At 35.7% G+C, this 20,461-nt stretch overlaps 1 protein-coding gene across 2 annotated transcripts in view; it reads right to left on the reverse strand.

Annotated features, from left to right (window-relative positions):
* Nucleotides 1-20,461, reverse strand: part of PRKG1 (protein kinase cGMP-dependent 1) — a 1,182,918-nt gene that overhangs the window by 324,806 nt on the left and 837,651 nt on the right. The window lies entirely within an intron of this gene.

Genomic DNA, 20,461 nt, shown 5'->3' on the forward strand with positions numbered 1-20,461 from the left:
CTTTTCTACAGGCCAACTGCTACCCATTTTTCAGGACTCAGCTGGATTGATGATACATTCAGGCCTGCAAGCATTCATTCAACAACACTGGAAACTTCCTACTCCCCCCAGCCTCTCGCAGCTAGATCAGGTCCTCCTATTTATAATCTCTTTTATCCCTTCCTGCAACTATAATTAGATAATTAATCAGATATTTGTTACTGGGCATCTTCACTGCTAAAATCAAACTCCACAAAAATAAGAACGGTACTATATCTGTCTTGCTCAGCCCCTGTATTTTCAGTGATTTACTAATAACAACTCAAGAGCATGTGTTGAATAAAGTTATGAAAGCACAGACATACAAATGCTTCCTAGGACAGTTACAGGGATCAGATCATACAGAATGGAGAAAAGAGTCAGACTCATAGTAGACACTGAAATAATGTCTTCTCATCCTCTTATTAGGGAATCTCACTGACCAGCATATGGAAATTCTAAATGATGTTGAATACACAAACCAAAGGAACTTATTTTATATGGATAATGCTGATTTTAAAAGGAAAAAAAAAACTCATCAACATAAAATTCTTGAAAATCTACTCCACTGGAAAATCTAACTGGGATGTGGAACTAAATTCTTATTTAATCTTATCTCAATGCTTGAATAGAGAAAAGACTATAAATGAGTGAAAATATGTTTGTATGTATGATATCTGACTTACAGATCAATTGTTCAGTAAACTTGATCTTTAGATAAATTGCCATGGAGCAAAGTTATTTAAATGAGTTAGTTGAGTTGGATGAGACTTGTTTCAGGTTTGTTGCTATAGAAAAACAGTTCTGGCTTGATTAGGATAATGTAATGAAAGAAGCCATAACATGCTGTTTGGATATAAGCATGAAAGTTTTACTGTTAATTTGTCACTCTGATTCCCATTACTTAGTGTAAAGCCTATTGATAAAATCCTAAGCTTTTATGTAGAAGTATAATATTTCACCCAGGACCATGTTTCACCAGATTTATTGCTGTGATCTGAGCCACGTGGGTTTTAACTTCCAGAAGGCAGTCTATTTCAGCAGCTGGATGGAACACATCACAGAAGGAGACAGGAAGATAGAGGAAGCTGTTTCCATGAGCTATGCAGGTAGAAAAATTTAGCCCTTTCTTGTTCTTTTAATGAGCTATATTTCAGTTTCTTCTGAGATACAAGAATAATTAGAATGTTTCTATCCCAGGGGGTATTTATGGAAAACACAAACTACAACTGAGTTTTTCTCATTTTATTATAACTGGTTGCCTTCTTTAGACAGCCCCACTACTTCTATGCTAAGTCTATGTCAAGCCACTCTACAAAACTTTCTTTTTCATGAGCATTCTTATTCATGAGAAAAAAAAAATTAGTATTTGCTTGACCACATAACTCACTAAAGAAAACAAAGACATTAAGTTTTAGGGGGTGCATTTTAATTAATTATCTTTTACAATTTAGTTATTTTTTATTTTTTCAGCTTTACTGAGGTATAACTGACAAAATTATAAGATATTTAAAGTGTACATTGTGAAAAGATTCCTCCCATCCAGTTAACCTAGTTAATTAACACATCCATCACCTCACATATTTATTTTTCTGTGTATGTTTGAGATCTTTAAGTTCTACTCTTTGCAAATTTCAACTATATAATACAGTGTTATCAACTATAGGTTATAACAGTTTGTAACCCATTTCCCCTGTTCTCCAGTCCCTGACAACCACTGTTCTATTCTGTTTCTGTGAGTTTAACTTTTTATTTAGATTCCACATGTGATACCATGCAACATCTGTCTTCCTCTGTCTGGCTTATTTCACTTAGCATAATGCCCTCAAGTTCCACCCATGTTGTGCAAAATGCAAATGGGATTTCCTTCTAATATATTATTGCATGTTATACAATAATATTCCATTGTATATATATCATGATCTTTTACAATTTAAAATGCCTCAAAACATTCAGCAGCATTTATTGCCAATAAAAATTAGGATGATTGTAGAGAAGAAACACTCTAAAGAATTCTTCGTAACAATTTAAGCACTTTCAGATTTAACAAAATGGAAATCAATTAACAGAAAATAAGTGTCTTCACTTCTATAAATTATACTGGAAACACTTTTGTAGCCATCTTTAAAATCTTAAGATCTTTATTTCTCTAAACACTAGATAATTCTCAGAAATTAATTACATGAGAGAACTTATCAGTCCACTGATAGCTTGAACACCAAGAATAAAACAATTGAGGATATTCATAAGTTTAAAATTCTACCCATTAAATTTGTTTGAATTTTCCCCAATACATCAAAAGATATTAATTTAAACTTCACTAGTGTGTACATGTGATAACTCAAGATGAAGTTGTCTATGATTTAGAAAACTTAAGGCAAAATAATTATAAGGATGAACTTCCATAAAATGTTTAAACAGTAAAGAGTATTTTCACTTATTGGGGAGGGGCAGGGGGAAGAACTCATAACAATCTACATGCTAATTACAAGTAATTCTTATGGATCTATTAAAACATTTTTGTTCCCTTAGGACTTGCAGTAGGTCTGAAGTTACAAAATGCACTTGACTGTAATATAATAGAGATGATTTAATGTGTGGAGCTTTTCCATTGGATTTTCTGGTTGAATAAAGTAAGGACTTGGAATTTGTCATGACAATAATAGAAGATGAGATTTGAATGCTTTCTATTTTCCAGGCACTGGGCTAAGGCTTTTACAGATAATATATTTTATTTTTAAACAGCTTTATCAAAGAACCATTATTACTATCATCCATTTTACAGCTAAAACAACTGGGATCTTGAGAGTTTGCCTGAGGTCACAACACTCAGTACTGATAAAGAGAGGATAAAAATTTCCATCTGAATGACTATGAAGCTAATCATTTGCTGAGCTACACACTTCACAGAATTATTTAAAAATGCCTCATGTAAGTTTTAAAACCATGCCATATTCTTTTAATGATTTAGAAATTAAGCAATAATATTAACATCCTTTGATTCAGTGACTTCGTTTAACCAACTTCTTGCAATGAAAAATGTCAAATAAATGGAAAGGCTGAAAGAACAGTTCAAGAATCCCCTGTACCCCCATCACCTAGGTTAGCAACTGTTAACATTGCACCATCTTTGCTTTATTTACCTTCGATCCATCTAATTTTTATATGCATATTGATAAATAGATTTATAGATATTTTTTCATGAAAATCTGAAACTAAGTTGTAGATATCATGAAATTTTACCCCTAATATTTAAGCACACAGATCTAAAAATAAGAAAATATTTTTAAATAACTATAGCATTTATCATAAGAAAAATTCGCTCAACTCCATAATATCATCTAATAACTATATTCCATGTCAATATTACCTATTGTTCAAAAATTTCTTTAATGTCTTTTTCTTTTCAAACCAGGATCCAGTAAATCCACATACTGCTTGGGGCTATTCTGCTTCTCTAGTCTCTTATTCCACAACCATCCTCCTACCTTTCCCCCCATTACACTAATTTTTTGAAGAGACAGGGACAACTGTCTTATTGGATGTCCCACATTCTGAATTTGTCTTATAATTTTATTTTTGGTAACCTACCATATGAAAATAACAGCTAACAGAAGAAAGAAAAAAAAAGGAGACTCCCCAGGACCCTTTCAAGAAGAACCCTGAAGTCAAAACAAATAGTCTCAGTTGTAATTTGCCTTTTTTACTCATATTCTTTCACATGTGTACCATACAATAGACTCCTCCAGAGGCTATATGACATCATTACTTTGATAGTTAATGGATGTATGCTTAAATGTTCCTGTGTTTTCTAGAATTTTTTAAGGTGGGAGTAGGTTTATGATAAGCGTGCTGTTTACAGAAATTAATTTAATATTATTGCAATGCTTCTACTGTGCTCTTACTAGTTAGTTCTCAGCTACCTGCTATAATCTCTGTAACCTTATCCAATAAATTGTCCTTTTGAACTTGTGAAGCTTTTCTTTTCCTTAAGTGGAAAAATTTACAAGTAAATACATTTGGATATCATGTGTTGCAATAATAATTTTGTAGTTTTTCAAAAATATATCTAACTTTAAAAAATTTATCTAAAACTTGTAATTTTAGAATTTCATAATAACTATTAAGAATCTAATAAAAGAAACTTTATTATACTGTCTTATTTTTACAGACAGATTAACTTTGAGAGGAGAGATTAAAAGACATATTCTCAAGCCATAGCTGCCAATTTCTAAATCTAAAGACACCGAAAAATATGAAAAGGACACAACCAAAGAATTTTCTGATTCATGGATAGGATAAATCTAGTCCAAATAAATGTGGAGACACTCTAAATAAGAAAGAAAAATGTGACAAAATCTAACTTTCCTTCAGCATTATAGATGGTAATAATTTACCTTATTGTCCTATACACCAGAACAGTTTAAAAATACTATTATCCAAGTTATGATATCATTTTGCACCCAATCATTCAAAATTTAAAGGAAAGGAAATTGGATTTTTTCATGTAGACATGATGAAGTTATTATTTTTTAATGCTTTTTAAAATTTTATTTATTTTTTTATACAGCACATTATTAGTTATCTATTTTATACATATTAGTGTATATATGTCAACCCCAATCTCCCAATTCATCCCACCACTAAAAGCCCCCTGCCGCCACTTTCCACCCTTGGTGTCCGTACTACTGTCCTCTACATCTGTGTCTCTATTTCTGCCTTGCAAACCAGTTCATCTGTACCATTACTCTAGATTCCACATATATGCATTTATATATGATATTTGTTTTTCTCTTTCTGAACTACTTCACTGTGTAGGACAGTCTCTAGGACCATCCACGTTTCTACAAATGACCCAATTTCGTTCCTTTTTATGGCTGAGTAATATTCCATTGTATATATGTACCACATCTTCTTTATCCATTCATCTGTTGATGGGCATTTAGGTTGCTTCCATGACCTGGCTATTGTAAATAGTGCTGCAATGAACATTGGGGTGCATGACTCTTTTTGAATTATTGTTTGCTCTGGGTATATGCCCAGGAGTAGGATTGCTGGGTCATAGGCTAATTCAATTTTTATTTTTTTAAGGAACCTCCATACTGTGCTCCATAGTGGCTGTATCAGTTTACATTCCCACCAACAGTGCAAGAGGGTTCCCTTTTCTCCACACCCTCTCCAGCATTTGTTGTTCGTAGATTTTCTGATGATGCCCATGCTAATTGGTGTGAGATGATACTCATTGTAGTTTTGATTTGCATTTCTCTAATAATTAGTGATGCTGAGCAGCTTTTCATGTGCCTCTTGGCCATCTGTATGTCTTCTTTGGAGAAATGTCTACTGAGGTCTTCTGCCCATTTTTTGATTGGGTTGTTTGTTTTTTTAATATTGAGCTGCATGAGCTGTTTATATATTTTGGAGATTAATCCTTCATCCATTGATTCGTTTGGAAATGTTTTCTCCTATTCTGAGGGCTGTCTTTTCACCTTGTTTGTAGTTTCCTTTGCTGTGCCAAAGCTTTTAAGTTTCATTAGGTTCCATTTGTTTATTTTGTTTTTATTTCCATTACTCTAGGAGGTGGATCAAGAAAGATCTTCCTGTGATTTATGTCAAAAAGTGTTCTGCCTATGTTTTCCTCTAGGAGTTTTACTGTGTCCGGTCTTATATTTAGCTGTCTAATCCATTTTGAGTTTATTTTTGTGTATGGTATTAGGGAATGTTCTAATTTCATTCTTTTACATGTAGCTGTCCAGTTTTCCCAGCACCACTTATTGAAGAGACTCTCTTTTCTCCACTGTATATCCTTGCCTCCTTTGTAATAGATTAGTTGACCATAGGTGCATGGGTTTATCTCTGGCTCTCTATCCTGTTCTTTTGATCTATACTTCTGTTTTTGTGCCAGTACCATATTGTCTTGATAATTATAGCTTTGTAGTATAGTCTGAGGTCAGGGAGTCTGATTCCTCCAGCTCCGTTTTTTTCCCTCAAGACTGCTTTGGCTATTCAGGGTCTTTTGTGTTTCCATACAAATTTTAAGGTTCTTTATTCTAGTTCTGTAAAAAATGCCACTGGTAATTTGATAGGGATTGCATTGAATCTGTAGATTGCTTTGGGCAGTATACTCATTTTCACAATACTGATTCTTCCAATCCAAGAACATGGTATATCTCTCCATCTGTTTGTGTCATCTTTGATTCCTTTCATCAGTGACTTACAGTTTTCAGAGTATAGGCCTTTCACCTTCTTAGGTAGGTTTATTCCTAGATATTTTATACTTTTTGTTGCAATGGTGAATGGGATTGTTCCCTTAATTTCTCTTTCTGATCTTTCATAGTCAGTGTGTAGGAATGCAAGAGATTTCTGTGTTTCTGGTGGCATCTTTAGGATTCTCTATGTATAGTATCATGTCACCTGCAAACACTGACAATTTTACTTCTTTTTCAATTTGTATTCCTTTTATTTCTTTTTCTTCTCTGATTGCCATGGCTAGGACTTCCAAAGCTACGTTGAATAAGAGTGGCAAGAATGGACATCCTTGTCTTGTTCCTGATCTTAGAGGAAATGCTTTCTGTTTTTCACCATTGAGAATGATGTTTGCTGTGGGTTTGTCATATATGGCCTTTATTATGTTGAGAAAGGTTCCCACTATGCCCACTTTCTGGACAGTTTTTATCATAAATGGGCATTGAATTTTGTCAAAAGCTTTTTCTGCATCTATTGAGATGATCATATGGTTTTTCTTCTTCAATTTGTTAATATGGTATATCACATTGATTTGCATATATTGAAGAATCCTTGCATCCCTGGGATAAATCCCACTTGATCATGGTGTATGATCCTTTTAAGGTGTTGTTTGATTCTGTTTGCTGGTATTTTGTTGAGGATTTGTGCGTCTATATTCATCAGTGATATTGGCCTGTAACTTTCTTGTTTTGTACTATCTTTGTCTGATTTTGGTATCAGGGTGATGGTGGCTCATAGAATGAGTTTGGGAGTATTCCTTCCTCTGCAATATTTTGGAAGAGTTTGAGAAGGATGGGTGTTAGCTCTTCTCTAAATGTTTGATAGATTTCACCTGTGAAGCCATCTGTCCTGGATTTTTGTTTGTTGGAAGAATTTTAATCACAGTGTCAATTTTGTTACTTGTGATTTGTCTGTTCATATTTTCTGTTTCTTCCTGGTTCAGTCTTGGAAATTTATACCTTTCTAAGAATTAATCCATTTCTTCCAAGTTGTCCATTTTATTGGCTTGTAGTAGTCTCTTAGGATGCTTCGCATTTCTGCAGTGTCTGTTGTAACTTCTCCTTTTTCATTTCTAATTTTAGTGATTTGAGTCCTCTCCCTCTTTTTCTGATGAGTCTGGCTAAAGATTTAAAAATTTTGTTTATCTTCTCAAAGAACCAGCTCTTAGCTTTATTCGTCTTTGCTATTGTTTTCTTTGTTTCTATTGCATTTATTTCTGCTCTGATCTTATGATTTCTTTCCTTCTACTAACTTTGGGTTTTGTTTGTTCTTCTTTCTTTAGTTCCTTTATGTGTAAGGTTAGATTGTTTGAGATTGTTCTTGTTTCTTGAGGTAGGCTTGTATAGCTATAAACTTCCCTCTTAGAACTGCTTTTGCTGCATGCCATAGGTTTTGGATCGTTGTGTTTTCATTGTCATTTGTCTCCAGGTATTTTTTGATTTTCTCTTTGATTTCTTCAGTGATCTCTTGGTATTTAGTAACGTATTGTTCAGCTTCCGTGTGTTTGTGTTTGTTACTTTTTTCCCCCTATAATTGATTTATAATCTCAGAGCATTGTGGCCAGAAAAGACTCTTAATATGATTGCAATTTTCTTAAATTTACCAAGGCTTCATTTGTGACCCAAGATGTGATCGATCCTGGAGAATGTTCCATGTGCCCTTGAGAAGAAAGTGTAATCTGCTCTCTTTGGATGGAATGTCCTATAAATATCAGTTAAATCTATCTGGTCTACTGTGTCATTTAAAGCTTGTGTTTCCTTATTAATTTTCAGTCTGGATCATCTGTCCATTGATGTAAGTGAGGTGTTAAAGTCCCTCATTATTATTGTGTTACTGCCGATTTCCTCTTTTATAGCTGTTAGCAGTTGCCTTATGTATTGAGGTGTTCCTATGTTGGGTGCATATATATTTATAACTGTTATATCTTCGTCTTGGATTGATCCCTTGATCATTATGTAGTGGCCTTCTTTGTCTCTTGTAATAGTCTTTATTTTAAAGTCTATTTTGTCTGATATGAGAATTGCTACTCCAGCTTTCTTTTGATTTCCATTTGCGTGGAATATCTTTTTCCATCCCCTCACTTTCAGTCTGTATGTGTCCCGAGGTCTGAAGTGGGTCTCTTGTAGACAGCATATATATGGGTCTTGTTTTTGTATCCATTCAGCCAGCCTGTGTCTTTTGGTTGGAGCATTTAATCCATTCACGTTTAAGGCAATTATCGATATGTATGTTCCTATTACCATTTTCTTAATTGTTATAGGTTTCTTTTTGTAGGTCCTTTTCTTCTCGTGTTTCCTACTTAGAGAAGTTCCTTTAGCATTTGTTGTAGAGCTGCTTTGGTGGTGCTGAATTATCTTAGCTTTTGCTTGTCTGTAAAGCTTTTGATGTCTCCATTGAATCTGAAGAGATCCTTGCCGGGTAGAGTAATCTTGGTTGTAGGTTCTTCCCTTTCATCACTTTAAATATATCATGCCACTCCCTTCTGGCTTGTAGAGTTTCTGCTGAAATCAGCTATTATACTTATGGGAGCTCCCTTGTATGTTATTTGTTGCTTTTCCCTTGTTGTTTTCAATAATTTTTCTTTGTCTTTAATTTTTGTCAATTCGATTACTATGTGTCTCAGTGTGTTTCTCCTTGGGTTTATCCTGCCTGGGACTCTCTGCACTTCCTGGACTTGGGTGGCTCTTTCCTTTCCCATGTTAGGGAATTTTCGACTATAATCTCTTCAAATATTTTCTCGGGTCCCTTTTCTCTCTCTTCTCCTTCTGGGACCCCTATAATGTGAATGTTGTCCCAGAGGTCTCTGAGGTTGTCTTCATTTCTTTTCATTCTTTTTTCTTTACTCTGTCCACAGCAGTGAACTCCACTATTCTGTCTTCCAGGTCACTTATCTGTTCTTCTGCCTCAGTTATTCTGCTATTGATTCCTTCTAGTATAGTTTTCATTTCAGTTATTGTATTGTTCATCTATGTTTGTTTGTTCTTTAATTCTTCTAGGTGTTTGTTCTTTAATTCTTCTAGGTCTTTGTTAAACATTTCTTGCATCTTCTCGATCTTTGTCTCCATTCTTTTTCCGAGGTCCTGGATCATCTTCACTATCATTATTCTGAATTCCTCTTCTGGGAGGTTGCCTATCTCCACTTCATTTAGTTGTTTTTCTGGGGTTTTATCTTGTTCCTTCATCTGGTACAAAGACCTCTGCCTTTTCATTTTGTCTATCTTTCTGTGAATGTGGTTTTCCTTCCACAGGCTGCAGAATTGTAGTGCTTCTGCTGTCTGCCCTCTAGACATGATGAAGTTTTTAAAAGCCCAAAATTGTTTTGTACATCTTTTCAAAGTAGCAATGAAAATTAAGTGAAGCATCTGACAGAGTTACCATATTGCATTGACTAGGGAAGCCACACAATAGGTGAAAAAAAAAAAAGCCTTGTAGAGCTGACTTTGCTGACTGCCTGCTGGAGAAGTCAGTTAAAGAAATCATTTCACTGCCTCTTTCCAAAGATACAGTACCTTGCCAAATTAATGACTTTGCTGCAGACACAAAGATGGGTGAAAATCTTGTCCACAGAATTGTACTTCTGCCTTACAAATGGATTAATCTACAGTCATGGCGGGACTTGCTATTTGGCTTGTATTCATCCGGTAGCAGAATCAACCAATCATCAAAAAAGACAAGATTGTATATGAATGCTTGGCAACAAACACAAATGGTACTGAGCTATTTGGTATGGAATTAACTTTTCAAATCTAGGTTTATCATGGAACGACTATGTTGTACTGATGGTGTAAAAGGAACGGTGGCCCCTCTACACAAATTAAGGCAGTAACAATAAAGTATACTAGTTGTCATTATATTCTTACCAAAATCTCACAGTAAAAATAAAGTAAAATTCCAGTTTTACTTTAAAATATTTTGATGAAACACTAAGTTACTAACTGTAGTAAATTTTAACCCTTGACTACACATCTTTTTGATATCATGTGTGACAAATGGCAAGCACACATAAAGCACTTCTGCTGCTTCCTGAAGTACAAGGTTTTCTCAAGGAAAATCACTCATAATTGTTGGAGTTGCAAGCTGAATTAGTCACTTTTTTCATGGAACATCATTTTTTACTTGGCAATAACCACAAACTGCGGTTATTCGGACTTGAGTATCTGGCAGATAACTTTTCAAAAAAGAACAAAGTGAGCCTGACACTTTAAGGGAAACAACAGACAGCATTTGTTGCCAATGATAAACTTCAAATTTTCAAATGCAAGTTAAAATTTCAGAAAACTTTTATCTGCCACTGTGGGCTTAACAGCTTTTTAATAATTGAAGACTTTCTGATGAGATCATTGGCAAATGCTGATATTAACAAATGTGATTCTTTTGATATTGTAAATTTTGTAATTTCTACACCAGTATTTTCCAGATGACTAATGCATGATGTTACAAGATCATGCAGGGGAAAGATCTATTTGAAGTACAAGATCAATCAATGGATTTTAATGTAATCAAGTAAGAAAAGTTCATTGATATGGTTTCAGATTCCACACTGCAACTAACCTGTAATAAACTACCCTTTGTTGGGTTTTGGTGTAGTGTCAAATAAGAATGTCCACAATTAACTGAAAAGGCCATTAACATACTCTTCCCCTTTTTCTGCTCCATATCTTTGTGAGGTTGATTTTTTAACATACTTCAACAAAAACAACAGAAATTCAACAGATTGAATAATATTGAAGCAGATATGAGAATCTGCTGTCTTCTTCTAAGCTAGATATTGACAGATTTGCAAAAATGTAAACTCAAGTTTCTCTTTTCACTAAGTTTTTTGGTTTGTTTTGCAAAATAGCTTAAAAATAGCTTAACATGTATTAAATATTAATGTTAAAAATAGCTTAACATGTATTTTTTTGCCACTTTTTTTTTAACACTACATTGGAGGAGAATGAGGCTGAGGGCCTCAAAGGTATAGAGTTGAACCCACATTTCCCATAGAACTGTGGAACGTCTATGAATGGGCATGTGATAAGATGCCAAGAACAAAAAACAATGCAGAGGTATTTACAACGTAATACAAAGCTCAGTTACAAATATGTATCCTGGTATTCACCTCTCTTAATGGAGGAAGAAATTACAGTGAAAAAGAAAAAGTGCCATGCTGAATAAGGAGACAAATCAACAAACAATACTGTGAATGAAAGACTTTGAAGACAAGTGCTTAGGTACAACCCACAAGATAAAATCAGTTATTTGGTAGGACTGCCATGAATCTACACACATTTTTTTAATTGATTGATTTTTTTCACTACATCATACAAGAGTATATTTAGTGTTGTAAAAAACTGCCTGTCTCCACAGTGCAGTGTATATTTTGATGTTTTTTAATGACTTAGTAAATAAGTATTTTAAAATATACTCATTTTTAACTCTTAATACAGTCAACATCAATTAAAAAAACCCACATGAGATTTGGAAAGAGTAGAATTAACAGAGGTGGTGAGAAGTGGTTGAGTTCTGCTATATTTTGGGAGTAGAAGCAGCATTTCCTGGAAGACTAAATGCGGGATGAGAGAGAAAGAGGGGAGACAAGCATGACTCTTTACAGTTGGACAGAATCTATAAAAACAGTTCAAGTGTTTTTTATATTGAAAGCAAGTTTTTTTTTAACCTATGTAGTAGCAAAGGGTTTGATTTTATCAGAAGGTCTTAGTTTTTAAATATAACCAGAGAGCATCAGATGTAGCCCCATATTTATAAGATATCTCTTGAACAAACATAAGTCTGGAAATAGCTCAGCAATGTCCTCAACCTAGAGCAGAACATACAGAGTTATATTAATTATCTTTGGGTAGCATTTGGAAAACAGTTGCCTTTTTATTCTGTCATGAGAAATCAGCCTTGTACCCACAGTTTAATGCCAAAAATATTGACACGTATTGTTCATTTAAGGCTTCCTACAGTTCATGCCAATTGAATAAAAGCAGAAATATCTGGCTTACCAAAGAAATCAATTTCTATTGATGAAGAATTAAACTAAGGGTCCTTCATAATCTTACAACTATCTAATCTTTCCCCTTAGTGAGCTCAGCAAAAGATTTTCTGCCCTCAACATACTTTTATCCCTTAATTGAATCGTTTGGCACTGATCTTGGTTCATTCTGTTATGCAAGTCTTAAAACTGGTCTTCTTTTCCCACCCCCTTCCTTGTGTCCCACCCCAATATACTTTACACGTCACTGTCAGATTCATTTTCTATCAGCAACATTTAGCCCTTATCACAATGGCTCCAACCCTTAAACAGCTGCCTATTATCTTTCACCAGATTCTAAGAATTAGAAGAATCATTTTTCTTGCGTGTGAAAATACTTTAGGTAAAACAAATCATTATGGAGACATGAGGTATAATTTTCCTATCTATGTGATAAAATATAAACTCCTTATGCAGGAAGACTTTATAGGGATTAAGCATATGAACTTTAGAATGAAAGGGAACAGGTTGAATTAGCCTCTGCTACTAATTATCAGCTGTGCTTTTGGCAAGTAAGCCAACTTCACTAGGTCTCAGCCTCCTTTGCTTTCAAAAGGGGACGATACCACCTGCCACATAGGGTTTTGGCAGAAATAAGCTAAACAGTAGACATGAAACATTAAGAAGGTGTCTGGCACATAGGAAATATTCAATAAACATTTGCAGCCACCACAATAATATGTATTTTTTTCTTGTTCTAAATGTTATTATTAATCCCCTTTAATAATTAAAACAAACTTTCTAATGCATCAGAAATGAATCTTAGTGAAGACTCAAGAGTGACAGAAATATCCATTTCTTCATTTCTTTAAAGGAAATTATATTTGATTTGGAGTATCAACCCTTATTTTTCAGTGAGATATTTAATCACATTCATTGTTTAGCTCTTCTTCAAGGTCATACCTGAACCCAGGGGTCATATCATGCCTAGAAGGTGGGGAATAAAGTCTCTAACCTCTCTGCTATTAAGGTCACAAAGAACCCTTGAAGTCCAATGTCTCTCTGTTTTTTTTGCCCACAGAGGAGGAAGGGAGCCTTTGGTCAAGCTGGGAACTCTGGTGCTTCCCCTCAGCCTCCTTAGGCACGTCCATGCTGAGAAACCCACTCTTGGAAAAATATATCCAAGATCCTCCTCTTTCTCTTTTGACTCCAGAAATTCTTTGTAATCTCTTTATATGAAGTTAGAATTTAAAAATAGATAGGAAGTATCTTATCTTCTGGAAGATTCTAGGACTGAGCAAAAAATCAAATAAAAAATGTAAAGAGTGGTGGCACAGTGGTTAAGAATCTGCCTGCCAATGCAGGGGACGTGGGTTTGACCCCTGGTCCAGGAAGATCCTGCAGAGCAACTAAGCCCGTGCGCCACAACTACTGAGCCTGTGCTCTAGAGCCCGTGAGCCACAACTACTGAGCCCATGTGCCACAACTACTGAAGCCTGTGCACCCAGAGCCCGTGCTCCACAACAAGAGAAGCCACTGCAATGAGAAGCCCAGGCACCGCAACGAGGAGTAGCCCCAGCTCACCACAACTAGAGAAAGCCCGCATGCAGCGACGAAGACCCACCGCAGCCAAAAAATAAATAATAAAACAAAAACTGCAAAGAGTCTATGAACCTGCCTGGAAAAGGGATAATATAGGTGGAAATATTTCAATAATTTATACTTGAATAAACTGTCCTCCAAATCCCTTTATTTGCAGGTCCCTGATTCCCTGTGCAAGGACCATCCACTACAACCACCCTTTCCCCACACACATTGGTTTTGACTGGTTTTGATTTATTAGTCTTTGAATCACCACATGTTTATGTAAACTTCTTTAAGATTCAGCTCAGGGACAACCTCTTCTGGGAAATGGTCCCTGGCAACTTTCTTTCTCTAAGTAGGTATGTTGCTCAAATAGCACCTACACTTGTACTGTAACCATGTGTTAACATATTGCCTCCTCCCAACAATGTATAAATTCTTTGAAAGCCCTACAGTTTAGTAACTAATAGCATGGATTTTAGAATCAGAGGAAGGAAAAAAAAAAAAGATTCAAAAAGATTTTGAATCCCAGTGCCTCTACTTCCTAGCTATGTAACTATGGGCAAGTTCTTGAAAGCCAAAAAGTTCAGCTTCCTTAGTCAGGAAACGAAAACAAAACCTAGCTCCTGGAGCAAAGTATTAATAAGTATGAAGCACTTAGCAAAGAAGCTCTGCCATGGAGTAAACACTCAAAGGGACATATAATTTAGCTTGTAGGATACTACACAACATAGAGTGTGTCATGTAGTAGGTACTCAAAAGCATGCAAACTGAAGGGATATATGTAATAAAGCCAAACACAATAAGGCAATAGTGGTTTTGATCCAAGGTCACTATGTGGAGATGTGCAGTTTGCACCCTGTACGAGGCACCTGCATGGGGGATGGGTGAAACTCAGCCCAACTACTCTCTGCATGCCTCTCAGCCTGCCCTGGCAGGGGCTGCATCAACCCATACGGAGGGCCACTTCTTATATTTAAAAAAAAAAATGGGCCTTTATTAAGCAAGCCTAGTCTTTGCAAGGGATCTTCTGCTTGATATTTTTCAGGAAACCACAGGAATACTTCCTTGAGGCAATTTACTCAAGAAGAATTCAGAAAAGAAAGTTATTTATTGACTAACAGAGTCTACTTTAAAAAGTATTAGGGTAGCTTTTTCAAAGAACCCACTGAAGAGCCACTTTCAAAATCAGACCTAAGGTCACTCTGGTGCTCCTGTCAAAATGACCTTGAGGTGAGGCGCTAATAACATACTTTATGAAATTACCTCTGAAACGCTTACTCTAACACTGGCTAGTTCAGAAGATCACACTGTACCTGACCTTTGCTCTGTAAATCTTACAAGAGCCTGTGCCTGAGCAAATATAAAATTGGATGGGTTTTTATAGAGTTAAGCAAATCATACATGATTGTTAAAACTAAAAAAAAAAAAAAAAAAAAAAAAGGAGATTACGACAAACTATGCCGTTTTAAATATGTAATGCCGCACATCAGCCTAAAAGGTTCTGCCCAGATTTCCTACCCAATCCTTTGAACCTTGGGACAACTGATGCCCTGGCCCCATAGGCTAAGCCTGTCTACAGCACTGTTTGTCCACAGGCCTCCACTGGCACCTGGGCACCTTCACTGTGCAGGGATGTCCTATGTACTACATCTCCCATTCCTACCGGTAGTAGTCCTGTCATTGTGATAAGCAGACATCCTCCAGGACTGACACTGCCCCAAGATTAGAACCATCACTCTATAATTTCATTATTCTCCCAATTCACCAAGGGAGTTCACTAACTGTTCTGCCTGAAATCTCAAAACCCGGGTAACTGAGTACTTACTCAAGCTTCCATCTCCCCGTGGCTTCATGGATGTCTGTTGCCCAGTAACTTGAACACTGGAGGACCATCTGTTTAAAGTGATTCTGGAACCTAGCTGTCTACAAGTAGACAAATGGGACCTAGGACTCTTCATTCTTTGTTTATGGCAGTTTCCAAAGTCACATTACTCAAAGCACTGTTTATCAAATATATTAATAGGCATTCCACACCAAAAGGAGGGTTCCATGGACAAATAAGGAAATTTGGGGTTATTGAAAATTAAGATTTGTTTTCTTTACTACAGGATTTATCAGCACCTTCATCTTGAAAAAAGTTGAGAAGCTAACCACAGAGAGACAAGAAATAGTATTTTGCAAACTTATTCAATAGTATTTTGCAAACTTATTAGACAAGAAAGAGTATTTTGCAAACTTATTCAGGATTATCTATTAACTTGATGAGGAACTAGAGTTCCATGCTGCATCCTTTAGGATCATTGACTCATATTAAGATGACAGAATTCACAACAGTCCTTACATTTAACATGCAGGAAAAGTTAGCATGGCCTGTGAGTGAATTGCTCCATATTTTTAGGATGGAATTCAGCCATAAGCTTCTTTGAAAAGCCTTGATTGATAACCTCTATTGTCTCCCTACTCTCCGTGCCAGCGAACTGTAGACTCTGCACAGACACATAACAAAGGCAGAGTCTAGATGCCTTTTGCCTGTGCTCCTGAGGTCCTTTGTGTCTACGTCTGTCGGACCTATTACGGTATTGTGATTGTCAGTTTGTTTATCTGCCTCACTCTAGATCAGCAAACTAAAACCTACTGGCTCACCATCTTTGTCTATAAATCAAATTTTCAGGGAAGAAAGTCATGCTCACTGGTTTACATATTGTCTATGGCTGCTTTCAAGATATAACTGAAGAGTTGAGTAGCTGCAATAGAGACTGTATGGCCTGCAAGCTAAAATATTGACTATTTGGCTCTTTAAGGGCAAGTTTGCCTATCCCTGTCTATTAGCATCCTGAGGTCAGGTACAGAGTCAACTCCTTCAGCTTAATACCTGACAAGTGACAGATGCTTAAAGTTTGTTGAATGAAAGCCTTTACCTTTCAAAATCAGTCCAAGAATGTCTGACCTTGAGATAACAGTTCTAATAAAATGTGAGGAATGGAATATTCAACTCAGGTCACATACTCAAAGATCTTATTCAATATTCAAAAATATTTTTCTATGTTGACTTGGAAATATAGATTCAAAGAAGGGTAATTCAATAAATAAAAACCTTCATATAGAAGTATACAGTCTAAAGATAGAACAGGGCTTCCCTGGTGGCGCAGCGGTTGAGAATCTGCCTGCTAATGCAGGGGACGCGGGTTCGTGCCCCAGCCTGGAAAGATCTCACATGCCGCGGAGCGGCTGGGCCCGTGGGCCATGGCCGCTGAGCCTGTGCGTCCGGAGCCTGTGCTCCGCAACGGGGGAGGCTGCAACAGTGAGAGGCCCGCGTACCGCAAGAAAAAAAAATAAAATTAAAAAAAAAATTAAAGATAGAACAGAGTTTGAGGGTCACTCTGTAGAGCATATATTAACATATTAATTCTTGATATGAATTCTTGTCCTCCAATATCATTTTGAATCCTTCAAACAAGAAGCGTCTACATTTTCCCTTGGGAAATAATTTTGAACACAACCGTTTGATAAGTACCTTTTCCTGGAATTCAAGCAAAATTATTTTTTTGTTTTTATTTCATCCTATTACTCCTAAATCTGTTCTTTACCAAGAGATTTTCTTCTTTGATTTTACAGTAAAATTTTAGAAAGCATAAGAATGTGGAAAATAAATTTTCAGAAAACTTTAGCAATTTAGTGGAACCCTTGATAAACAGGTTTGCTATTAAGGCTCAAGAGAGTCAATGAAAGAATCAAATCCCTGACATTTAAGAGGTTTGCTTTAGTTACAGAGTTTACCTAGAATTAGATGGTAGAACTGGGATTAATGATATAACCTATGTTAAATCCCCCTTAGATAAGATTTAGCACAGAAAATGCACACAGTAACTACTTACTGTTAGTAATTATCACTCATATTTTAAGTGGCTTCATATATATCATAGTTAAGAGTGGAGTTTGCAACCAGTGGCCCCATGATTTGAAGAAATGCTCTGCCACCAGGTGCTCTGCCTTACCCAGGGTTTTGGACATCCAGGTCTAGCAATGTCTCAGTGACTAGTTTAGACACACTCAATTGTAAGTCACGCATCACACAAAGGAATCAAACACAGGAAACAGTAATATGAATTTCCCATGATCATACTACATTGTACAAAAGAGAGCAAAATGTCTGGCAATGGTGGTATGTAAGAAAAAGGGGGACTTATTAAACGACAGTGCTTTACTTTTGCAAATTAAACTCAAGTAGAGATTCTAAAACCTGCGAAACTTCTAGCCAACACACTGAGAAATGGATACCTTAATAAAAATAGTAATTGTAATAGTGATAATAATTCTACGTATCAAGCATTTGGATGTCAAGTGCTTTTCTTAGTTACTTTAACAGTAATAACCATCACTAACACCTATTAAGCACTTACTACGATCTAGGCATTCTGTTCACTGCTTTATAAGCATTATTGAATTTAATTCATAGAACTCACCTTCTATCAAAAAGGATTTAATACAATTTATACAGTGATATATGCTTCTTTGGTTATCATTCATATTAATTTTCAGCCAACTGTAATAACACAGCTTAGTCTTAAATTGATGCACATTTCCTCAATTTATCATATGGCTAATTGAACAAATACCATGTAGGAGATTTTTGCAGTTAGGCAAAGGACTGTATAATCTGACAAATTAATTTATCCTAGAATATCTATAAGCAATGATGGATTAGTATCTTTTCAGCTTCACATTTTGATTTCTGAGGACAAATGTCATGATCCACAGGATGGACTTTGGATAGAAAATATAGGAATTAGGATAGACTAATATGAAAGATGAGAATAGACGTTGGGTGGAGGGCCCTATGGACCTCTGTCTGGACTGGAAGATACACAACACAGCACTGAGCACATAAAGAAAAGCAATTATTGGGGGAAAAAAATCAATCACTCTCACTTTATAATGGCAATTAAAGTGCCATTATATTTTATCATCTTTAAGCATTTAATAAATTTAGTTCAGCCTTCACATCTTTTTGTGATTACTCAAGTTTAGGTTTGTTTTTTTAACTACAATCATAAATGTGAGTGGCCCATAAGACAGTGTTAAATGTTCATTCAAGCTTAATGGTATTTTGTTTTGTTTTTTTTAAGATATGGCCATATACCTGTAATATTCACAATTTTTATATTGATTTAAGTTAATTAATTCACAAATGTTATATTGATTTAAATCCCAGCCATGTTGCTTAGTAACTATGTGACTATGAATAAGTTAAACTGAGTCTGTTTTCACATCAATGAAATGGAGATAACAGAATTTTATGTGAACGAAGTTACTTCATTATTCAATAATTGTTATGTTCTTTCATTATCCATATTATGCACATGAGAAGACAGAACCTTTAAGACCTCTCCCAAATAACATTACTTCTCTGGGTCTAAGTGGCAAACTTGTACTCAATCCCAGAGCTGCAGCTCAAACAACCAGTACTGGGGGGCTCATCTGCCAAAATCTTAGATTGCTTAACTAGCAGACCTTAGAAAGTTAACTGTAAGCTTGACAATATCACCCTCTGTATTACATGTTTCTCCTGCTCTAGGGTGAGGCCACTATGGAGGAAGCTAGCGGCTTCCAAAAAGTGAAGCTGTTTCTATCATCAGCCTATGCAAGTCCCAGTGATTTAAGATGTAAGGCTACAAGATGACAAAAATTGTGAAAGCCTGGACAGAAGGAGCAGAAATGCTTTGGGCTGACATGTCAGAATACAGCTTGCTGGAAGACAAGACGTTTTACTTTTTCTTATGTGGAATTTGCATTATCGGTACTTTAGACTAATCTAACCTTGTTGTCAGCAGTTGCCAGTAGGCTCTTTGATTGCTGATGACCCAACTAAGCAGTGCTTTGGCCAAATGCATACTATTATTGGCTTTGGCAAAATGCATACTATTATTGGCTAACTCTCCTCCAACTTCAGACTGTGATCTGAACCTCAAGTCCTGTCTCCAATGACTAAAGTCTAATCCAAAGTGAGCATGTTGACATGACACCCCAAGCTATCTCGCATAAAAATGTATTGGAAATTTATTGGCCCTAAAATATCTGCTTTAAGAAAAAAATCTTAGGGAAAATAAAACGTACATGTATAAATTCTAAAAATCCTATTTGTTGGATTCCTAAATGGGTTAGATTAGCGCCAAAAGTTAATGTTTTAAAAAAGACTACGGCTTATGATGGCAATCCTCACATATGTTCAATACTTATAAATATCTTGTCAAAGAGTAAATATTTGGTTCTGTCTCCCTTTGTGAAGAACTGTGGCTTTAAAATACATATTAGGAAGTCTTATTCTGGGAAACTAACTATGCATGTGATGACACAGCCTTTAAGGTACTATGCAAGGTTTTGAGAAATCAGAAGAAAAAACAAAAGATGCATTTCACACCTTCCAGTTTAGAGAGGTTATAGAGATGGATAAATAACAGATAATTTAAAATGTGATTAAGTCTTATGAAAGAAGTAATCATGTGGTTTGGAAACAAGAAAAAAAATGTACTCAAACAGATTCAGGTTAAGAGAAGACGCCAGGAAAGGAACTGTAAATATCTAGGATAAAGAAGATAATAGTTAAGCTTTAAAATACTAGAATATGAGCATTCCAGGAACTGGGAGTAGTGTATA

The sequence above is a fragment of the Aethalodelphis obliquidens genome, unplaced genomic scaffold, assembly GCF_003676395.1.
Source record: "Aethalodelphis obliquidens isolate GAN/ISIS:26980383/991018 unplaced genomic scaffold, ASM367639v1 scaffold11, whole genome shotgun sequence".
In the NCBI taxonomy this organism is placed as follows: Eukaryota; Metazoa; Chordata; class Mammalia; order Artiodactyla; family Delphinidae; genus Aethalodelphis; species Aethalodelphis obliquidens.